Genomic DNA, 7021 nt, shown 5'->3' with positions numbered 1-7021 from the left:
TTATAAAAATGAAGTTTTGCTTTTCTTGAACCCTTCTCCCAGTCCAGGGATTCCAGTTACTGGGCATTGACCTCTTGGTCTTCTTTGTGGTACCCAAAGTATTTCATAAGAACTGGTTTTCATAATTCTCACACTGAACCCAGTGGGTAGAGATTATTGTCAATCTCATTTTACAGATGTTGGACTCAGCAACGTTGAAACATTCTAGCCCTATTTGTGTTCCAGGAATTTTGCTAATAATTCTGCATTTATAGTTCATTTTGGGATGCAAGAATCCCAACCCTATTTGAACCCCAGATCCTTGCTCCACTTTCTATTTTCTGCCCTAAGGTTTGGGTTGGGGGAGTCTTTCCCCAATTTCCTCCTTCATTTCTCTAGACCCCAACCCAATTTCAAGAGGCTCCCACTGCTGTGTAGATCTACCCTGGAGTCCTGGGTCTTCTTGCCAGCATTTATCAAAACTGCAAGGAGGTTCTGTTATGTAATCCTGGTGACAAAAAGACAGTCCCTTCTGCCAGGAGACCTCTAAGCAAAGATTCTCTTGTCTGCCTGCTCTGTCAAAGGCAGTATTGATAAAGAGCACGGGTTCTGGAGCCAGAAGATTTTGTGTTGGAATCTGAGAGTTATCAGTTTTTAGCTAGATGAACTTGGGTAAAACAATTGGATATTGTGCTAGTTTGAATATAATTGGCCCCCATAAGCTCACAGGGAGTGGCAATATTAGGATGTGTGACTTTGTTGGAGTAGGTATTGCTTTGTTAGAGGAAGTGTGTCACTGTAGGGGTGGGCTTTGACGTCTCATATATGTTCAAGTCACACCAGTGTTTCAGGCCACTTCCTGTTGCCTACATATCAAGATGTAAAACCCTCAGCTCCTTCTCCAGCACAATGTTGGCCTTCATGCCACAATATCCTACCATGATGATAATGGGCTAAACCTCTGGAATTGTAAGCCACGCTATTAAATGTTTTCCTTTGTAAGTGTTGCCATGATCATAAGGTCTCTTCACAGCAACAGAATCCCTAACTGAGTCAGATATTTATGATTTGATCACCAGGATTATAAAATGGGAATAACAACAGTATGTACTTTAAAAAGTTATTCTGCAACTGAGATTAACTCTTTAAGCAGAATGATTAACAAAATTCCCAGAACACAACAAGCACTTGTGTACCTGTTGGCTAATATCACTATTAATATTGATATCTTTTACAGAGTCCTCATAGATTTTAGGCCTTGAAGAAAAGTGTACAAATCATCTGGTTGGCCCAACATCCTGTGCTTTGACAAATAGAAGATTTGTAAACAGGCATTTTGAATTCAAATCTCAGATTTACCACTTACTTCTGGTATCTATCACTTTGAACAGCTTATTGGACCACTCTAGCTTCTTTTACTGAAAGTGTAAAGCAGTGGTTGTAATAATAAATAATAAATGTTGGCCTATTTCCTAGAATTGTAAGGATCAGGGAAAGGGATGCCTTGAGAAAAGAAGGTGAATTTTGCATAAATAATAATTGGTTGGTTCCAGAAGACAAACACCATCCAAACGGATTGAATTGTAAAGTCCTCCCTGACCGACTGGCCTCAGCGACTACAACCTGTGTTGCAGTCTCCGTTGTCATATTCCTGTGACTAGGCTGGGAAAATAGGCAGCTGTCCTTAAGCTAGTGAAGACTTGGAGCCAAGCAAAAACTGTTACAATGACCAGACACATCTAACAACAACAACAAAAGATAAAACACTGAGGTATCATGGTACCAAATGACAAAAAATTAAGATCTTGGAAATGAAACCAAGGTAAGCCATGAAGAAACTCTAACCACAGAGAGAACATGAACAGGTCACATCAGCCAAACATGGGTACAATATAGTTATGAGGGTTATGAGCAAACACTATGTATTCAACTCTCCCTCGAGCTGTCTAACTTGAGGACAAGAATCATTTACTCTCCCAGTTACTCACTTGGGAATATTTATGGAATTGTCTCTAACCAACCCTCCTGGTGACGACATAGCTCACTCACTTCTTCCTAATATCGGACACTTCCAAGTTTAATGAATGAACCACTTAATATTGCCTGCCTTAAAAACCTCAGTTAAAGCTAGGCAAGGGCTTCAGTCTGTGTAGCCAGGTCTCCTTCTGAGATCTTTACGTTTTAAACTGTGGCAGAAGTTTTGGGACAAAGGAACTGCTAGCAGCTTTGTTGCACATCACCATCGCCATTTATTATGCAGATGGGTTTTCTGCAGATGGAATAAAGAGTAGAACCAAGGCATAAAGCAACACAGAAAATGCTTGCAGAGTGAGACATGAAGCCTTTAGTGCTGTGCCATGAGTTCCTACCATCCATAGCTATCTGTGCATTTCCCGTCTCACAGTTGATTTCCATTTGGCTTGCACTAGTTCTCCCTCTGCTATGTGTTTTCTGTCAAACCCTACTTAATTCTTTTGTCTTAGTCATTTTTCTGCTGTTGTGATCAAATCTCCAGCACAGGTAACTTAAAGACTGGAGGGTTTATTTTGGTTTATTGTTCTAGGGGACAATCCATCATGACATGGAAGTCACAGTGGTGAGGAAGTCGTGGCCATGGGAGTTTGAGGCAGCTGGTGATAATGTGTCCATATTAGAAGACAAATCCTTATTCACATCTTCACACACACACGCACACGTACACGCACATGCACACGCACACACACATGCACATACACATGCGCCCAGGACCCAAGACCCAAGCCTAGGGAATGATGCTGCCTTCTTTCAGTGTGGGCTTTTCCACTTCAACAAACCTAGTCAACATAGTGGTTAAATAATCTCTCACAAGTGTATCTAGACATTTGTCTCTTAGGTGACTCCAGATCGTGTCAATATCACAGTTAACACCAACTACCACATATTTCTATAAACTAGCTCAAGACAGCAATACAGGTCTTCTTAGGGCTTTATCATAAGACACTGGGAGCTAGGAAGAAGCCATTGGGCAATATTTAATTTACTCACATAGATTTCTTTCCTGTGCCTGAGGATTTCTTGTCTTCGACCATGCTTTGACACCTTGCCTCCTACACAGCTTCTTCCTTCACCCAAACTGACATTTGTGATTCAAACTACCAGACTTCATGTATATTCAGGCCTACTTGACACCACAGGAACCATCTGGTTTAGCTTTCAGGTATATGAACTGAGCTAAGTAAAAGTTGTACCCTTGTTCATTCCTGGAATTCAGACTTCTCACTGGTACTGCAACTATTGGACAAGATCCCCTCCCTCCATCACTTGCTTCTGTTCTGTGACATCCTTTTGTGAACATGTCTTCAGGAATTTCCAACTTTCCCTACTAGCAACACCTCACTCTAATGAGAGCCAGTCTTGAAAGGCAATGCATCTCTTTTGGGCCATAAGGTAAATATATTTTAATGCAATTGTTTTTACTCATGATGCAGGGTAAGGCAAACACTGCATTGAAAATTTCTGGAGGGTATGCCCTCATGTAGGTAAAAATTTTATGTGAAATATATCATTTTTCTTAATACAGAATATAGAAAAGCCCCAATGTAATAATTTTACCATCTTGACGGATACATAGAAAATAATGAGCTGGATTGAGGCAATGGAAAAGTTAGAGAACCAGCCACATTTTCTCTAACATTTTAATAATCTGAATTTATATCTAATAAAGTGTTGACTAGTGAGTGTACATCACAATGTATTTTTGTATCAGTAGGTGTGCACCTGTGCAACGACCATGTAGGGCAAGGTTTACAACATCTTCCATACTCCATGAGACTTCCTTGTGTCTCCTCCCAGACCATAGTTACCTCCACTTATCTTCAAAGTCCTTATCTTCAAAGATAAACAGCTTTCTGACCTCAAGCATTGATGAGCTTTGCAGATCTTGAAACCTCAAACAAGTGTACTCCTAAACCATATGTTTCATATTGTGAGCATTCTTATATACATCTCTTGAAACACATAACCTCTTCTTTATGCTGGATCTTTATCCAGGTGTGTCACACAGAACAACTAGACCCAGCTTTACTAGATAATGTCAAATAGTTTTCCAAAGAGATTGCTTCAAGTCCATGCTGTAGGAGTTTAGTTCAATGACCACTGAGTCCCTAGTGTGGGCCAGGTGTTCCTTTAATTGTTGGGGATATTAGAGGAAGTTGGTACAAGCATGATCTACAAGTCCTAATAGATTGATATCAACACCAACCCATGTGTTGTGTGCACTAGTGTTCAGCAGTAAATATACTAGGGAAACCCTTTGGGACTCTGGGTGGGCCTCCAAAGGCTTAGCCAAGTGCGCAGGGTTTGGTTTTTGAAGGAAGAGTTGCTCCTGGCTACGTGGATGCTGTGGGCCCTTCCTCAGCTAGAGCAGGCGGGGCTGTCAAGAGTGAACAAATGGCTGCCAAGATGAGCAATGATTTACAGGAGAAGGTTGAGACATCGGTGAGATGAATACCACGGACTCCACTGCCATCCTGGAAGCAATTCATCAGGGCAGCTTGGCAAAGAGGGGCATAAATCCCCAGCCAGGGAGACCAAGTAGGGTTGCGCAACAAGGAGGAAGATGTGGGATGTGAGGCAGCCTCCGGGGCTGCTGCTACTGAGCCTGCCGACGTCAGGAAGAGCTAAGTTTGCAGGAATCCTCAGAGGTGAGTTTTACAGGGAGGGTGCCTCCTCTCCTGAACATGAAGATGTGCTGCATGGTCACTAGCACCCCTGCAGCTTTCTTAAGAGAGCTCTATGTGGAGTTTGGCTCAAATGATATACTTTATTATTTTACTTCTTAGTGAAAGAGGAAGATTCAGAGTGGGTTTGAAATGCAAGTCTTCTCCCTCCTCTCAGCTTCTCAGACACCATCCTCCTGCAGTCTCAGAAGGATGGAAACCGGGTAAGCCACCAGGAACAGAGCATGGAGTGGGAACAACAGAGCACATGAGTGAATGAGGGATTTTTATGAGTGAAATTGCTCACAAGCTCCTTTAATAATGTTATTCATCTTTCTGTCAAAGTCGTCACATTAATGTAGCGGGGAGAGATTTAGGGGAGATGAATTAAGACTTAAATACACAAAATGACTTGGGGAATATTTAAATACAATACATTTTATGTTGGTACGGCATCCTTTGTCACGGTGTCGTTCATGACTCTTGCCTGGCTGGCACAGCCTGGGAATCAACAAGTCCCTCCTCTTCGCCCGCACTTCCCACACATCCAGGGCTCTTGCGGTACACCTAGTGTGTGGAATTGAGACAGTCTCAGTGGAGCGTGGCAGCAGGCCCTGGCTGGTCAGGAGACCCGGTGTTTGTTCAGGTTTAAACAGGCCGCTTTTCCTTGAGGGACCTCAGTTTATTTGCTGAGAAAATAAGGCAAGTATCCCTCTGAATGATAAAGGAGGCAGAGAGACTTTCTTCTCCTTCTTGGGGAAAACTGCAGCGGCACAAAGGGAAGATGGATGCTGTTCAAGCTTTCTCTCTCCTTCTGCAGCAGCTCTGGCCTGCCTACTTTGATATGCTGACAGTTATAACCTCTTTCATTAATTAAAGCCCTTTGTCTTTAAAAATTAAATTCCCTTCCCTTTCTTAAAAAACTATAAATTTATTTACTTACTTACTTATTGTATGTGTGTGTGTGTGTGTGTGTGTGTGCACGTGTGCGTGTGTGCCTGCCTACCTGCCTGCCTGCCTGTCTGTCTGTCTGTACTTGTGTGGAGGTCAGAAGACAACTTTGGGGAGTCTGTTCTCACCTCCACCTTGCTGAAGCAGGGTCTCTCTTGTCTATGCCTCTGTGCTGCCCCACTAACTGGCCATCAAATTTCTAGGTGATTCTCCTGTCTCCACCTCCCATCCTTCTTTAGGAATATGAGGATTATGTCACCACATCCCATTTGTTTAAACACAGGTTCTTGGAGTTGAAATCTAGCCATGAGGCTTGTATCTTTACCTGCTGAGTTCCATCTACCCTGTTCCATCTACTGTCTTTTCTTTCCCTCTTTCACCCTCTCTCCCTCCCTCCTTTGTCCCCCACCCCCCACCAATCTCTCGTGCCTTCTTTGCTGCACCCCCTTCTTCCATCTTTCTGTGGATATTTGGTAAGCCCCTTCTCTGAACAAAAGATTGTGCTCAGAGTATGTCAGCAAGCACGTCTGACATGGCCCCTGCCCTCCTGGTGGGCTAGTCCAACGCCCACGTTCCCTGGACATATGACTTGGTATAAGGCTTGTGTCTAGCTGGGATTAATCATGGAAATCTTGCTGAGAAGGAGGCTTCCACAGCCATCGGTCTCTCTGTTTGCTGTGCACAGGGGGCTTTCTTTGGATGTACAGAGCTAGTTATCCCAGTGGGAATGGGGAGTTTCAGCTTTAGCTACAGAGAGAGTAAAGTGAAGGCATCAGACTAGAAACTCAAATGAGAGGCAAGGACAGTTCAGACACCATAATCCTCCGCCTTGGTCCATCTTCCCACTGTCTAACCTGTCCTGAATCAGGAGCTGGAGTCCTGGGAGGCTGGAGTCCTATGCTCTTATTGCACCTTCAACCTCTACCATCTTCCGTACGCAGCCCTCCATCTCTCCCCATCCTCTGCTCAGTGGGTGGAGGAGGAAAACGGATGCCTTTCTGGATGGGAGCTCTCAGCCAGCCCGCCTCTCTCACTCCTCTCTGGGCATTACTGAGATTGCTGTGAGGACATTGGCAGGCAGCCCGATGAAAAGTCACCAGAGAGGCCCTTGGGACCCAGCCCAGCCTTGGAGCTGAGTCACCAGAACCTTCCCCCAGAGGTGTATGCTACCCTGGGAACCAAGGAACCCTGGGAACCAAGCAGTTCCTGATGTTTGTTCCTTCAGCTCCTCCCTCCATCAATGACATTCTGTTGAGAATCTGGTTATCATCCAGATTGTCCCCCACTCACTTGAGAGGTTGAATGGCCTTACCTCCATACAGGCCACTGTCGGGCTAGAGGGTATGAGCTATGGGATATGTCAGCTATGGGATATGGGGCACTTCTGATCATTA

General features: G+C 43.9%; 1 long non-coding RNA gene across 1 annotated transcript; it reads right to left on the bottom strand.

Annotated features, from left to right (window-relative positions):
- Positions 1 to 5094: 5094 nt before the first annotated feature.
- LOC121133475 lies at positions 5095 to 6775 on the bottom strand. The gene is made up of 2 exons (XR_005870328.1): positions 6482 to 6775; positions 5095 to 5243 (listed from the first exon to the last, which is right to left on the bottom strand). It is a non-coding gene; the product is annotated as an uncharacterized LOC121133475 (long non-coding RNA).
- Positions 6776 to 7021: the final 246 nt, after the last annotated feature.

This window comes from Mesocricetus auratus, unplaced genomic scaffold, assembly GCF_017639785.1.
Source record: "Mesocricetus auratus isolate SY011 unplaced genomic scaffold, BCM_Maur_2.0 Super-Scaffold_100022, whole genome shotgun sequence".
Classification (NCBI taxonomy): Eukaryota; Metazoa; Chordata; class Mammalia; order Rodentia; family Cricetidae; genus Mesocricetus; species Mesocricetus auratus.
Note: the sequence above shows the minus strand (reverse complement) of the source record. Positions and strands in the feature narration are given on the sequence as shown.